Source organism: Manduca sexta, chromosome 19 (genome assembly GCF_014839805.1).
Source record: "Manduca sexta isolate Smith_Timp_Sample1 chromosome 19, JHU_Msex_v1.0, whole genome shotgun sequence".
Lineage (NCBI taxonomy): Eukaryota > Metazoa > Arthropoda > Insecta > Lepidoptera > Sphingidae > Manduca > Manduca sexta.
This window is the reverse complement of record NC_051133.1, coordinates 8,202,752-8,218,838: the sequence shown is the minus strand read 5'-3', so window position 1 is coordinate 8,218,838 and position 16,087 is coordinate 8,202,752. Positions and strand designations below refer to the sequence as shown.

The 16,087-nt window shown below is 33.0% G+C and overlaps 1 protein-coding gene across 1 annotated transcript in view; it reads left to right on the top strand.

Annotated features, from left to right (window-relative positions):
• Positions 1-16,087, top strand: part of LOC115442665 (protein couch potato) — a 208,867-nt gene that overhangs the window by 13,857 nt on the left and 178,923 nt on the right. The gene's annotated exons all lie outside the window — the stretch shown is intronic.

Sequence of the window (16,087 nt, the reverse complement as noted above, 5' to 3'; positions counted from 1 at the left end):
GAGGCAAGCGAGTGACTCACGTGCTGGAGATCAAAGGGATAATTATGGAACAAGTTGCTCGTTTTTATGCAAATTTATATTTCGTGTATTATAAATATGAATTTTCTCGTACCTTAAGTGTTTACTCGGTAATGTCGTCTCATCATTAAATTTGCTTTCGAACTTTTAATGTCGTCATTTAATGTTTCTTTGAATGGGAAACATTATTGCAGTGGTCTGAAAATGAGGACTAGTGCAAAATGTGGTTGTTGACGGTTACAAGCTGGATATTAATTGGAAGTGAAAGGGAAGAAAAAGTGATACATAAGAGACTATCTGAACATTTAGATTCCATACACTTTCTTAGCAAGTATTAGTACGGTTTCAGACCCAAATCTAATACATTATCTGCTACAATCGATCTCATAACTGACATTAAGGTCTCTATCGACAAAAAAGGTATTGTATTGGGTATTTTCATTGACCTGAAAAAGGCCTTTGATACCGTTAGCCATAAACTACTAATTGAAAAACTTCATAAACATGCAGGGATAAAAGGCAATGCTTTGGCTATGTTTAGATCATATCTAGATAACCGGTACCAAATTGTACAAATTGGACAGTACAAAAGCAACACCAAATTGATAAAGTTTGGCGTCCTACAAGTATCGATCCTAGGGTCAATTTTGTTTTTAGTTTACATCAATAATTTGGATGAGATTTGATTAAAGGGAAACTTAACACTATGCAGATGACACATGCCTATTTTACTTTGGTCCAAACATAGACACTTTAGTACAACAAGCACAAGCCGATTTAAATGCAGTTCAAAACTGGTTTCTACGTAACTTACTTACTATAAACGAATCTATAAAACAAAGTACCTGGTCTTTTCGGCATTAAATAAGCAGATAAATGAACATCCACCATTGACTATCAATGGTGTGAAACTAGAGACTTCAGAAAATGAAAAATACCTCGGCTTGATATTAGATCGCAAACTGACATGGAAGCCCCATCTAGAAAAAAATCGGTCGAAACTTATTTCTCTCCCTGGTGCACTCAAAAATATAACCTACTGCATTCCTTTAAAAACACGATACAGTATATGCAATTCCTTAATAAAACCGCATCTCGACTATCTTCCAGAAATACGGGGTTCTGTTCATAAAAAAAAATTTAATACCGTACAAACGGCCCAAAACAAATTAATAAAAATTCTATTCAGATACAAATACTTTACACGTACCAACTTAATTTACAAAGAGACTAAATTATTTAACCTAAAACAAAATCACATATATAGCACTTGTATATTACTAAGAAAAAAATTAACAAATGATCTTCATTGTCGCATCACATTCACAAAAAGAACAGACATACAAAAAATTAAAACAAGGCAAGCCAACAATATTGTTCTTCGTACACCCAGGACTCACTATGGCAAGAGTAGTATTTTGTTTGAGGGAGCGAAATTATATAATAAATTGCCAAAAGACATAAAGGAAATACGATCTACGGCTTCTTTTAAAAAGCCCTAAGGCTTAACGTTTTAAACTTATATTAAACACATGTTATAAAGCTAAACTAATAAATAATAATAAAAAATGTTTACATGACTTCAACATACATAACCATATATAAATAAATAGTTTATTATAAGGAACTTACACAATATATATATGTATGTATATATATGCATAATGCATATATATTTTGTGTGTACATGTATAATATGTATGTGTTAGTGAATACGGATATAAATAAAAAACAAATTAAACAAAAAAAACTTCCCATATACGAAAATGACCATAGGACAAAAAATAAACGAAAAAAAAACTTTTTAAATTATACAAATACAGTAGTTATAATTTAACTTTAGAAGTTTAATCGGTGATTTAACTGACTGTTTCGTCTAATTGGTCCAGTTACGATGTAGACTGCTATTCCGAGTTATCGGAATATTGCCGCCGCGCTGCCCTGGGTGGGTTTCCCTATACAAAATTATCCACCAAAATACCATTGAACTTGCACAAAATGTGATTCTGTTGTTTGTAATTAATTGTATTTGTAGTCGTATTTATATTGATGAGTGTTATGAGTAATTGTTGAACAATATTTATTCATGTCTATGAAATTGTTATTTGTAATTTAGTTATCCTGTCATTGTGATAGTATGCAATCTTTTTAAAATGCTCGCCTGTATCGTATAACTATGTTAAGTAGGTTTTTCAGTGCGTGATTAATTTATAATCTTATGAGAAATAAATGATTCTTAAACCTTAAGTGCACTAGCAAGTCCTAAAAGCCCATGTATCAATTATACGAAGAATATTTATTGTGAATATTTAACCTTGACTACCTCGGTGGCGTAGTTGTATTGCGTGTGCGAAACATCACCGCTCTGAGGTCCTGGGCTCAAATTCTGTGTCGGAATATCGAACAAATACAAATGTCACACTCTAATTTATTCTTCCAAAAAATTTGTACTATCTACATTAGCCGTGTAATACAATAACTGAAGATAAAAATTAATCAATTTTTCTTATCCGAAAAATAGTTTAATGTTTAATGTCTAACATTATAAGAAATCATTACGATAACAGAAATTTATTATATTTAATTGAATTGAACTTATTATATTATTAAATTTATTATATTATAACGATAAATTAAATTTATTTGAGACTTGTCATTGCGGATCGTATCAAATGATGTTGAGATATAATGATTTCTCAGACTGGTCATCAAAAAAAGTGCTATTTCTTGGGACAAATCAACCACAATTTAAAAATAAACGGTTTGAAACAATGTCGCTATACCCACAAGTAAAATATTAAAATGTACAATAACAACGACATTGTTTTCCTCAATGCCCTATATCCGCGACGCAATTGCAACCGTTGTATTGCGTCCCACATAAAATAAAAAGCCTGCTTATTCAAAGGATTTTTTCTATATACAAAAGGATAATTCCGCTTTAGTTTTCATTATGTAAGTCCATTGTTGACTGAAGCTTTGTACACCACAATTTGCAAATGGTGTGTTTTAATTTAACGCAATTGACCGGCTTTGCTAATTCATGTCATGTCATGATATGACTCATGATTTTAAAATTTTCTCCGTTCTTTTCTAGAATGTAAGACGACTTATGATTTTAGACTAGGAATTAACACTGGCGATGTCTCGTTTAAACCCGAAAATATGGTGCATAATGCACTTACAAATAGTTTTTTGATCCCTACCTATCTGGTGTATGTAAGAATGCGTGAATATATCTCTTCCTATCCAATACTCTATGGATTTTAAGAACATCAATTCTAGTTTGTTATCAAGTTATTGGTATATATTATAGCACGTATGACGTTCAAATAACAATATTTTAATAAATAAACTATGTGACGAAACGTAGTATAAATCAAATTTATTTTTTGAAAAATATTGGTTTAGTATGACTTGTGTAGCTCACAACAAAACCTATGAATTACGGTCTCAACATGACGTACTGGTACAATTTGTCCCAAATACCGCACAAACGACGAAAGAAGAAATATTAAAACGAGATGACGCTCCTAGGCCGACGTGCGGGAGTTCTCTTTTAATTTTCCAGTATATGAAAATTAATTATTAATTTAAAAAAGTCTAAATACATACTCGAGAGTGGGGAGATATATTAATAACAAATGAAATGTTTTTTTTTATAGAAAACACGTGGCTGTCCAAAGTAACAAAGTATGGCATTTACATAGGTTTTATTATTTTCTTGTAGATCAACACGAAAGACAATATTCTTTTTATAGCATTAGTTGTAAAAAAAATAATCGTCTTACTGATGTTTATAAGATTTTAAAATGTAGTGATTTAATTTTCGGTATATAACCCCGATAGCGTTAAAAATAGAACTGGAATAATAGATTTTTAAATCAGGATTAGTTCCTGTAATTTTATTTCGCGTATTAGACGGAGGTGAACCGGCTAAGACCACGGATTCCCGAAGGATCCGCGACACCGCCGTGCTCGGATTAAAATAAAATTACACTATGAAATCCTAAAAAATGTGTTTGCCGAATGAAAATTCCAGATAGTTTTTTAAAAAAAAAAAACAAAATAGAATAAAGCCAAGATACAGTAAAATATTTTGTCGTGTAAGATTTTGATTTATACAATTTTCGGTAGATGGCGTGTCTTGTTGTGCCTAGATTCTGAAAATTGTAAAGCTTTCGAATTTTAGTTGAGTGTATAACTATCCAAATATTGAATTTAAATATTTTTTGATGTATTGAATTTGCAAGTAAATAATTTTACCAAAGCTTTTTTACCTAAACTTTGCTAACACCTAAACACATGCTTCATTTTTTTTACCCCTGTCTTAGTTATTTTATGGGAATAATCATTGAAACCTGCGAAAATCTTGACAGAACCTAGTTAAAATATTTTTAAGAGGTTACCTAAATCAGACAATATTTTATATTATTCCCGAATAGGACACTAACTGTGCGGCCAACGACCCGATGCCGAGTCAGTAATGAATATTAGTAAACTGACTTGTTTTCAGTAATGTCAATTTTACTGATTTGGCTTTTTTGCTCACTTTATATTATTTCTAGTACACTAACGGCCTATAAACGTTATCTAATACGTTAAAAGTTGGATAGTTGGCTAAACCAATAGAAACTGGCGCTGCTATAAACAACTTTTTTGTTTATATACCGCTTGCCAAAAGTAGGCTCGCACCAAAGTATTGAATTTTATCCTGCATTCTGCAATGCGGCTGGGTTTTTTGACATTTATCATATGGCGCACCGGGTCGGGTGTTGGGCTGCAACCTTAATAGGCTTTTTGGAACATTACCAGGTTACAGTTGTTTGTAAGAGTGGTGATATACCGAGACTACGTGCACGCCGACTACGTTAACGAATAGAATAAGTGTGAAAAATCGCGTTCTGGTGTTGTGGGCCGTTTATTTATTAGCAGTCGCCCGCAGTGTTGGCAGTTGGCACCGATGGGTATAACGATATTATCCTGCAGGAGCCGATTCGTATTCCCGCTCAAAACATCGTGCACGTTAATTGGGATCGTGTATTTTGTGTACGTATTAATCGCTTCGGCAGTTTTAGCGTTATGAATTGTGCATGTATATGAATTTGTTGATGTAATACAGCGTCCGATGATCACGCCGTGTTTAAGTGAATTTGATGATTTCAATTTATATTTTCATGGATTTGAATTAGCTTTGGTTTGTATTAGTAACCTAATTTTTTATTTTAATTTACTGTACATTTTGATAAATATTCAATGTTAGTACTACTGGAATGATTTCCGTACACATTTGATTATAATTGTTTATTATTATAAGCGTCACCACGTTGGAGCCTGGAGGTCGCAGTTGGTATGAAGTAATGTTTATTTACATAATAAATGACTTTGGTATTGTAGGCACCGTGTTTCATTAGAATCTTAGTTATTAATATTATGAGAGGTGCCATATTGTATATTTATATGGTATGTGCTTTAACGTCCGATATAGCTTTATCAATCTATCTATATATAAATACAGATAGATATAAGAGTTCACAGGAACAGCGGCGCGGTGAGTTTCGGCCGCTTTTCAATTGGTCACATTAAGTTTTGGGATTCTATACAATACTTTATAGGAAAATGACGCGTTATGTATTATTTGTATAATTATGATGAGCTCTAGCGATTCACATAATACAAAAGCGTACTTACTGCATAGCCGTACTTGGTACCACTGTGGCTGCGGTACCACCCCGATCACATCACTATGCGTCTCTATAATGCTGGCTATAGAGCCAGTGCTATGATCGTGCTATGCACGTCTCTAGACTCTAAATCTTAGTTAAACACGTTATTCAGGGTTATATTTCAATATAAATATACTTATAATTCAAATTGAACATTTAAGAGACATTTGAAAGACGCCGGTCTATTGAAATTCTTTTTTGTTTTGTTTATACAATGTTATAATGGCGGCCTTATAATGTTTCGGCGTTAATACGATGTTTTGTCGGCAACTGTGCACAAAACATTAATAAAATTCCTTAGTCAGGACGCGCGAAACTTTTTTCTTTCTTAAAGCTTCCCCGCGAGTCGGGCCGTTTTTCCTCAAGTTAATAAACGTAAGAAGAATTTAATAAAAGCGTCATATTTTGAGTATCGTATTTTGTTTGTTCAAAGCAAATTAAACGCAATATTATAAAAAAAAAATCTAATGATACTATACCGGCTAAAATGAGTCTAATGCTTAATGTAATTGGAAATAGGTACGTCACTACGTCACATTTTTTCTGTTTACTTGGGCGCACCATTAATAAGCTGATTTAGTTGTGAAACCCTATGTTTTCATGTTTTGTTCTTGTATTAATTTAGGTTCCTAGTTGGATTTCAGATAAGAACAATACTTTTCATGAAATTTTACTTCTCTAATATGAATTAATGAGTTTGGATTATATTAGAACATTTTAAGAAGCTTCTATAGAAAATATTATATTGAAGCGACATAGTGGAATAAGGACAGGTTATTATGTATAATTTATAAATGTTTATTACATAAGTACTTAATATTATATCTACAACCGATATCATGATCACAAATCCGTAAAGCGAGAAATAATTTGCGTGGAATCCTTTCGTTATTTATGATAAAAAGCAGCCGGTATAAATATGTGATAATTTGTTTTACGCACTCAAGTCGGCATTCACGTTACGGCGTGTCCTTATTCCGGAACGAGAGTTACGCACTCGCTCGTCTAACACGGATCAAATCGGGTAAACTTTTAAAAGCCGGCAAACCCCGGCATACGAAATCACAGCCTACTAAAGTATATTTCACCCTTTTGACGACACATTATGTACATTTGCAGCGCGTAACGACACGGGCATGGCTCACAATTTCCATTAACGCGTGCCGTAATAGAAAAAGCTGAAATGTTAAATGTTTTATACAAATTTCAACCGTAATTTCTGGCCGGTTAAATCCTTATTTGGTTAAGTCAGTTGGGTCGTTTGCGTATTAAATGAGCGGGACGCAGCCTCACCCCGTGTTACACATATCGTATTAGCAAAGGACGGTATCTTAGTGCAATTAGCTCTGGCTTTTTAGGAGTGTCCAGTGGTGCGTGGCTCAAATATTTATGTTTCTATACTGTGCAAATGTAGGCGGTGTTGTCTTTTTTTATTTTTGTGTGTAACATCGTCCGTGTAAAAGTCATTGTTAATGTTTGATAATCCATTTTCTTAATTAGATTTTCGAAATGAATAGACTGCGGGTAGTTACAAATATTAATATACCTGATTTATAAATATACACAGATAAATATACCAGTCGTCGATTATAATAAGTATAACAATATATTATGTTAAATAACTACGAAAAAAATATTAACTACTTTAAATACTTATGAAAATTTTGCTTTTTTGATATTCTATTAAAATCTTCTTAAGCTAATGTAGATAAAAAAATCTATTTAAATAAGACACGTGGGCCGAGATTGATGGCTCAGACAAAACAAGTATTGAATAGCAATGTAGCCTTGTGTTATCAAAACAATAATTTTGTTTGGAAACATGCAGAGGTCAGGCATGGAAGACTGTATCGAAGCAAAAACCGTGCGTTTAACTAGGTAATTATATTTTAAACAATAAACTATTTATTTTTGGTTTCACTAATCAATTTTGTTAGTTTGGTTTGGGGCTTTCTTTATAATGTTAAGTAATATGTTAGTCAGAGACAAAAGTCGATTAGTGTAATTACTGTTTAAAAATATTGGTATGATATAAAGTTAATGTACATAATATTTTGAAATCGGATATTTCATGTTGAGATAATTTATTGCATCGTCTAATAACGTTGTTCAAAATACCTGATTGTTTATTTACGCATTAAAAGAGAGTAATTAAGCTAGAAATCCATTAAAAGCAATTACAAGTACTTATTACAATAATGCTCGAATAAAATAAAAACGTATCAAAATAATTGAATATGCAAAGCGGCTCGCTCTTAAGTGGGTGCTGGTGAAGAATTAAGTCCGTATCTGTTTATCCGCTGGGTACCTGGAGGGATAATTATTTATTAAAATTGTTGCCATACTCACACCGCGCTGTGACGGTTTTCGCAACATATTAGCCACTGCGAAATTCTACCGGCTGTAGGTTGACCACGACTGAACGTTTACGCGGAATTTTAAATAGATTATTTTGGTCTTCATAATCTTAGTGAATGTTTTTGTGTAGGTTTAGACTTACTTCGCATCTGTAAGTAGATTCCTTTTGATTTATGTTTTACGTTTATAAAATAAGCTATTTAGTATTACTATTGAATTTCTTCGCTATCAGAATATGTAGTTTTCTCTACCACGTCATGAATAGGAAGAACCCTCTTTTAATTATTCTGATTAAGTTACAGTGGCCATCAAAATAATATTTTTTTTTAACATTCTAATAGGAATAATTCCGTGATACGCAGAACATGCACCAGAAACTTTAAAACAAATGAATCTTCCCAGATTTTGCAATATTCTTCATAGATGCTCTGCTCCTATCGATTATAGTGTGGTATTATATTACCCTTCTCGATAAATGAGCTGTCCAACACTAAAATATTTTTTCAATTCGAACCAGTACTTCCTGATATTAGCGCGTTCAAATAAATAAAAAAACACTCTTCAGCTTTATACAATAGTATAGATAAAAGAATTAACCCTTCGTCTGCTGGATTAGTACAGTATTCTGAGCGATGGTAAAGAAACTTCTTCTTTGTCAGGATCATTTCTCTACCTCATTTACAACGTCTTTGTTAACTCGTCATGTTCCTAAGCTTACTTTTCAACCTACACTTTGTTCGTTATTTGTTTTTATTCGCTACAAACTCCACGGATAACAAGTCCTGGCATGCTAATTAATTTTATACACCTCCTTAAGTAGTATCAACTAGATTTTATTTACATTTGCGGTCATCTTACTTAATATTACAAATGCGATTCTTTGTGAAGATTATTTGTTTGTCGGTATTAAACGCAGAAACTAATAAGCGTATTTGGATGAAATTTGGCGAACAGACAGACCGTGCTATATATGTATATAAGTAAAGGATAGGATAGGAAGTATTATCTCGAAAACTACACAGTGGTCCTTTTACTTCGAGAGATATTTTTTTACGCGGAATGATTCGAGAGCAGCACATAATTGTAAGAATATATTAACATGAATTTAATAATATGAACTTTTATTTATATTATTAGGATTGTCAAATAAATTAGGCAACAAAAATAACAAAGGATTAATATTGACAAACTGCTGTTTTGTAGACGGCTTCACAATAAAGGCAATGTGTAATGTGTGTGATAAGTGTGCTGAAAACGTTGTGAAACGGTATTAAGAATTTGGGATATAAGGTCTATAACCGCTTCTCATAGAAAAAGCTTAGTGGGGCTTAATAGATTCAAAGAGATCATATTTCACTGACATCGAAAGCGTCGGTGGTAACAATGTAAAAGATTTGACTTATTTCTATTATCGACCTTGACACAAACTGGTCTTACGCAATGTGTGACTCAAAACGCTTAATGATAAGTACTAGCTCACAGCTCTGAGTATGTTTGTCTCTATCTGTATGAGCCAACATTTAGGCGATGCTGTTATTGCATACAATTTTAGAATGTTAACGGGTTGACAATGAGTGGGTTACATATCATAAGTTTTCGATATTTATATTATTTTTTCCCATTATTAACACTATGCGGATTAATGTCGGTTCGCAATATCTTAGTATGAAATATCTCGCAACTAATAAATACATAGTCAACATACTAATGAATTCCCGTTAATATCACATAATTTGTGGTCACCCCGTGACCGGCGCGAGGTACGTCGCTGCTGACACGTTGTTTTCGTTGACGAAATATTTTAACAAGTTTATTAACACCACCGCTGCGGCCCCGAGTTCCAAATGTTTTAGATGTACGGCAACTTCGGTGCAGTGTGGTCCTATGAGTTTGAGTATTAAAATTATAAAATGATGTACTTCCTTATTTCCTGTGTTTAATCGCAAGATTTCAAAAAAAGAATAGGTCTGGGTTCAACTTTTTGCACTTAGTCAGCCAGTTAAAAAAAAATTTGAAGTTAAGACTATTTATGAAATAATCGCCGCTATCCGATTAACTGATTGCCGTTATACGTCATATAACCGCCGCTGAAAACAGGGTAGTAACTTTATTTTTTATTACACTTCACGAAGTACTAAAAACCGTTGCTTTTAAAATCATTCCGTTACGTATAGAAACGGCCTTTTTAATCTCTTAGTCGAGCACATCACATAAACGCGAAAGAAAAGTAAAAGCTTTTAAATAAGAGAATGAGAAACGAGCAAGGAGCTCACACGATAAGCGTTTTAATCTCTTTAAGTGTTTCTACAGTTTCGGTTGTGTGTGGATTAACAAATTGTAAAGGTTGGTATTAAGCCTCGTTGAACCGGTTAAACGGTGCCAAATTAGAACGCGCGCACTTTTGAATACGTTCGGGCTCAGTTAATCAAAATGTCACCTTATTCAATCCCCTGGTTATATTTAGTATTCAAATGCTACAAATTTGTAAATCCATGTCTGCCAGAGTGGAATACAACTAATGTTGTATTTTAGTGGTAATGTTTTTGTTAAGACAATTGGAATTGTTTTGGTTTAAAATTATAGAATAATAGTGAAGTTACGGATATTAGATATTTTGTCAACGGATTACATTACGGATATTAGATATTTTGTCAAAAAAAATCAGGAGACAATTAGGTTTTCTGAACTCTACGGTATCATTTAGAAATAAATATATTTTAAAAGTTGATAAAATAAATATAATTAGATAACTTTATAATACACTTAGTTAATTAAACCTATAAACTTAATAACACCCTAATGAACACTATAAAATGAAAAATATAATTAATGTTAAGGCTTGTTTAATTGTTCAAATATTTTCAGTCATGGCTTACTTTTTTCTAATTATGAATTGGAATTGTGCCGTTTATTTTTCGTCTTTGCATACAATAAACTGCTTATAATGTTACATAACAAATAATATACTTCTCTCGCAGTTTTTAACATTTTTATTTTAGTGTTTAATTTTTGTTTTGCTTATTAAACTTAATTTATTTCTAATTTAATACCTTGAACTATAAAAAATATTTACAAAACCAAACATTAAGAGAGGCGAGGATATACTACCGGAATAATTACGATTTTGGTACTACGTACCCATATTAACGTTTCTGTAGGCGTGCCATATGAAACTAAACATAATCAGATATAACTACATTACAAAGGTCCAAATATGGCGCATAACTCACAAAATAATCATGTGCCTATTAAAATTCACAGAAGAAAACGCAGGCAAATGCTTACGAATAAAATAAACACATTGCGAAAGCTTCGATCGGTATCTCGTAGGGATTTAATATGGCGCTGTGAAAAGTGGATGTCTCAATCTAGTCTTACCTCCGCACCCCTTTGCGGGATAGGGGACGGGAAAATCTATACGTAATTAAATTAAACACCGCCATTTTAAATAGAACGGTTTTTTAAATTTATACTCGGAATTCGGTATAAAAATAACGTTGTTAAGATCCTAATGAGACGTTGATGGACCGAGATAATGATGTTTTTTTTAATAATTTTTTATCAGTGTAATTTGATCGTACTGTCAGGGTATTGTTATGCGTAGAGAGTAGCTACTTTCGTGCTAATGTCTCGGGTTCATTTCTCGCGTCGTGTTGTGCTAATATGTTTTTTTGTCCAATATAGAAGGGACAAAACCATTCAGGTTCGCCTCCTTATATATGAACCCTAATATAGCGGACACTATGTCAGTGTGATTCCTCTGCTTTTTATGAAAAGGAAAAAAGGTGTAGTGCTATTATGTATATTCATATGTTTTATGTAAATTAGCCGCGCTTGTCTTATTAATGTAAATAAAAATCATTTTGCTCTTGCAGCTGCACTGAATAGCGAACCCTGCTCGATTCCGCTTGTAAAATATTTTAATAATTCAAATTCAACATTGTCATAACGTTAAATTAACAAGACCCATTGGGGACACGGTAAGGAAGACAGTAAAGCGATGCGATCCCGAAATAATTTTTAATGTAAGTCAGTCAGCCGTCAAGTTGATCCGGCTAACTTTAGCTGAAGTCGGATGCGTGCTCGTTACTAACACTAAGCTACGAGGGTCTCTGGCTATGCCACGTAAACAAGTCGACAGTTTACTTTACTTAAACTATAAATAAGTGATCTAGTTTGTGAATGGAAAGAGTGTGGTGTTGATAGAAAAATGCATGCGTAACTAGTTAGAGTTAAATAAAGTACTTTACAAATAAAATGTATTAATTAGTTATTAACGTGGTGAGTATTTTGTATCTTGGTCTTAAATTTGATAGAATGAAGAAAATTATCAACGATTAGTAAGCCATTAATATCGTTTATTGGTAAAACGGAAGGCTTCCAATCAAGATCGTACACTAAAATCTGTGCTACAAAAACATTTGGTCCGTTTTGAGACGCTGTTTCGCAAACGTGCTTTTCTCAGTAAATGCTTTTAAACAACATAATATGCATATAAGTATTATCATTAGTAATGTATATTACGTAATACGATGTAATCTAGCTCAAATCATTGAAATTTGAATGCAAAAATCTTATAGTAGAGAACGCTAGTAGTTTTCTTATCAAGCGGCGGTATTCATGTTTTATGCACACATACATATGCAAATTAGTTTTAAAAATATCGTACAACGAAGTAGTGATGAAAAGTTTTAATGTAGTGGGGACTCTGTTGAACACTCGGCCACACATACTCCTATCAAAAATTCAATTATAAAATTTTCCATACATTCACTGACGTACAAAATTTACTGAATGCCAACAATTTGGCTACGTAACCTAGGTGCATTACATTAATTTCTAGCTGAAAGCTGGGGCATTAATTTGCGTCTGCCTCCACAGGGAAACCACAAAATACTAGTTCCGTTGCTATTCATAATAAAACCGGTGCAAGCCGCTAAGTGCTTTAACATCTGGGCGCAACGAAATACTATTATGATGACAAAGATTCGTGAAATATTATCTTTATTACGTCTTAAATGGTGGTGTTGTGAACGTTTCCTTAGTGTTTCAAGTTAGGGAGTAGCAGATTGTTTTAGATAAAAAAAATATTGTAGTGTTCGACGCGATGGAAGGGCGTAAAAGTAATGTATGGTTTCTAAAATCTATTTTTCAAATACTTACATTGTAAACCTGTTGTCCCATTAGGGAATTGGGTAGAAAACAACAATTTTTTTTTTGCATATGTTCGCCTAGCCACAACATTTTTAAAGAATAATAATAAATCTTTATACTGTAAGACATTTGTTAATCATTAAATAAGTACTACTAGTTGTAGTCGAAAAGATATTTTTTAACAAGGCGATCGAATGGGTCACCTGATCGTATGAGGTCGGCACCGTCTGTGAACGTCAAAATTACTAAATGATTTATAGCTGCCTTACTTTTGAAAGGAACATCTTACTGATTAGGCGACATTATAGGGGGCTTTATTCTTATTGAAAATATCGCTCCCTACGACGTCACTACTATTTCAAAAATATATTTTTTATTACTATATAATAAATCGTGGGTTCTTATTTGCACTACTTCGAATTTAAAAATGTTGTATTAAAAATTTTACCAGTGACGAAGAGTACACATAACCCGATTGTCGCCGGCTTCCCCCGTAACATGTGTAAAATTTCTTTTTTTTTCCAAACCATATTCTACGAAAAATGTAGTATTTTGTACTTCCAAACTCAGACTGTTAGAGTTTATGTAAGTATAACTACTGTAATTTTTTGAACTAATTAAATTTATTTTTAAGTATTATTATTATATTATATTAGCACCTATATGTTGTGTCGGGTTCCTTTTCGGTAAATTTCACCCTTTGCCACAGCAGTTTACAAGGTAAAATCTATTTATTAATATTTCGTTTTTGTCAATTAAATTATTGTTGACAAGTAGGAACCTTAATACAATCGTGTTTTATGATATCACTTCCATCCAACACTGTACATTAGTCGTCGACTTAAAAGGGTTTTTCGACAATTTTTGCTGAAAAAAAAGGCAACGCTCGACGAAACGGAGCATGTTATTCAGCAAGAGTATAATTTATTGCGTTTAATGCTACAGACCTATGAATGTCGAGCAAAAACTTCTTGCCGTGCCCCTACCATCAGTCTCTCTTGTCTTATTTTCAAAGCATTTTAAGACTGAAGGTAGTTTAGAGTGTTTAAATAGTTTTGGTTTATGGATTATGGTTGTATTTTAAGGAATTATAAGCATGCACGGATATGTAGGTTTGACGTAATTGTTTTTTTAATAATATGCGAATAAATCAATCTGATGAATTTAATTAATCTTTAATCAAATTTGAAAAACCAAGGAGTTTTGATCTAAACGAAATTAAGCAGGTTCGAAATTAAGTAAGTCTTAAAATCTGTAGTCATGTGTATTAAAAAATACTTTATCTAGAAATTGCTTTCGTACTTTTTTTTCGACAGCTTAAGTAATGAAAGTATGTAGTACAGGGCCTCCAGTAGACACGTTACATTATTTACGGTACTTGTATGAGAAACACGACATAAATGACTGACGATGGAAACTTCCAATTTTTTCCTATCTGAGACATTTATTTATTCATTTGAGTTATTGCTAAAACTCTCATTCTTTAGTGCTTTATCAGAAATTGGTATGTGTGAATGTTGAAATAATACATTATATATTATTGAATAATCATGTTGAATTATTTGTTGTGGAAAGAAATCGAATCATCGAAGGTAGAACACAGCGCGAAATCTACTTAAACAATTTTCATAAGTATAAATAATTATTAATGCTACCTATTGTGGCGGGGTGCAAATAATTTCGTTTAAGGAATACTACAACACTAAGGTAAATGACTTTATAATGCTGCCATATACATATTTTAGTTACACAAATGAATTTTTCGTTGTATAAATAGGCTCTTGATTTTCGCTCAATACGCTTTGATCTGTCTCCGAGAATAGAACATTATTCATATTTATCTGTACAAACCTTTGAGTTGGCAATATGATTCGCGTTTTATCACAGAACCGTAAACAGATATTTCAGAAGTTGTGGACAAATACTAAAGTTTGCATTAAAGGCAAAATGTACCATAAAATAGCAGGGCTTTATTACTTAACTTGGTAATGGTAGAGTTAAACTTCTTTATGATTAAATGTCAGCCAGCTAATAACACCTGAACTAGATTAGCGGTGATGGAACATAAAATCACGAGAAGTTTCGATGGTGTAATATTTTGTTGGTTTTGAATCATTCGCTTTTGAAAGCTGATGATATAATCCGTTAAAAGCCTGCGAGAACAATGTTCCAATATTCCCGGCAATGTTTAATAAAATACAAATGTAGAATATATATTCTCACGGCGGCGTCGGCTTTGGTGCATTGTTGGCCTGTTTAGGCCTCGTCGTACGAACTTCGTTCTGGTGTTTGTCGTCGGCTCTGAAGCCGTCGGGTATCGTTGCAAGTTGTTATAAGTTCTACACTTAATATAATAGGTATTGTTTTCAATTGTGTTTTTTATTGCCTAAAGCGAAAGTTGCAAGTGTTAAGTGCATACATTTTAATGAAATTTTAACTCGTGTAACGTGATAGAGCGAGCTATATAAACCCCTCTATTAAATTCATATTTTACAACGGTGCTCATGTAGGTTAACCTAGTAAGTTGATGTTACTTATATGTGTAGAGCTGAGTCGACTGTGGGCATCTATTAAAGATACCATTCACCAAAACATCGACAATGGCTGAAGGTAAGTGTGGTTGAAGTATAGTGCGCGCCATAAACTAGGGTCGAAAGTTTGTCGGATCGATAGCGGGGCTTACTCATCCGCGGACGCACTCGCTGGACACATCGCGTGCCACATTTAATACAAAAATATCGATTTTTCCACAAAGCCACGTCACCGCAATCAATATACCTTTCCGCCCCGTGCCTAATTACGCCCGCCTACATCACTCAAACATCCGTAAA